Source organism: Odontomachus brunneus, unplaced genomic scaffold (assembly GCF_010583005.1).
Source record: "Odontomachus brunneus isolate Ranch 3 - 2012 unplaced genomic scaffold, Obru_v1 Obru_scaffold_070, whole genome shotgun sequence".
In the NCBI taxonomy this organism is placed as follows: domain Eukaryota; kingdom Metazoa; phylum Arthropoda; class Insecta; order Hymenoptera; family Formicidae; genus Odontomachus; species Odontomachus brunneus.
The window spans coordinates 1,518,239-1,519,648 of NW_022639520.1; positions in this window are offsets into that span (position 1 = coordinate 1,518,239).

Consider the following 1,410-nt stretch of genomic DNA (forward strand, 5'->3'; position numbering starts at 1 on the left):
GTACTAAAAAGTTAACACAAAATTCTGAAAAAATTCTCAGAGCTCTTTGAAAACAAAATAAGCAATTTTTATCTCTTAATATTTTTCGGTAAAGTTAATAGAATTCAAGTAAAAAATTATTGAAACCAATAATTTTGTAGATATTTACGTAAATATCTTAGAAAATAGAGGTCGTATAAAAATTTTTTTCAAACAAAAGTTGTTTGCTTTTTCACGTAGAATAAAATGCCGTAATAAAAAATATGTATTTCTATCTAAAAAAGCAACGTTGACCTTGTCCTGACTTTGGCGACGTCATCTTAGGTCAAATAACTACTGTCATTAAATGCGACTTTTTAAGCCTTACAACTTTTATTCGAAACATTTTTCTCTAAAATGCTCCCCCGCCGAGTTTTCTTGCCGTTGCCGAACTTATGGGACACACTGTATATGTTTGTATACTACACATATTTCTTTATCTTCTTCTGGTTTCCGGGTTAGTGTTGCATGTTCCATGGAAAAAATTTTCTCTATCATTGATTTGTATTTATAATTTTGAAATAATATTTACTTATAGATATATGTATATATATCCCAGATAGCACAAATTTCTAAGGAATTTCATGGAAACATCTGTAGGATGTTAGAATGTCCCTTGGAGATCTGTGCTGTTTCAGATGTGTTTATAACTTTTTATAGCTTTTCCAACAATCCAGGTAGCATACCCAGATCCCCACAAAAACGTACGTCGAATCCACGTTGAATCCACGTGGAGTCCACGTGGAATCCACAAAATCATATGGATTGAACGTGATTTGACGTGATTCCACGTGGATGTAACATAGATTCTTTGTGGGGATATCACAGAGAATTCAAACGAATTAAAAAAGAATTCAGTCGTATGTCACCGATTCTGTTTATTTTCAGATGCAAACAGAATTCTTCAGAGTTCAGTTCAGTGAAATGAATTCTTTTTGCATAAAAAAATGAACTCATTTCTTTTTCAATTATCTGTGCTATCTGGATACCCACGTCATTTTGACTTGTGGTAGCGTATGTAACATAAAGCTATTTATTGGCTACATATTATCTAAGTTATCTAAGTTATCTTATAAGATAACACGTGGCCAATAAAATTACTTTACAGTATTTGTTGGTGGAACACATATATATATTTGTCATATGAATATTATATTTTATTACCATAAAAAAGCTAGCAATTTTGCATCACTAGAAATAGTGTGATTATTATCGATAGCCTTTTGGCAAAAATCCGAATCTTCATATAAATTTTTCAATTTGGCGTATGTTTGTCTTTGCAAGCGAAAGTTCCGCTGAAACTATAATTATATACAATTATAATAGACGTGTAAAAAATTGTCTACAATATATATATATATATATATATATATATATATATATATATATATA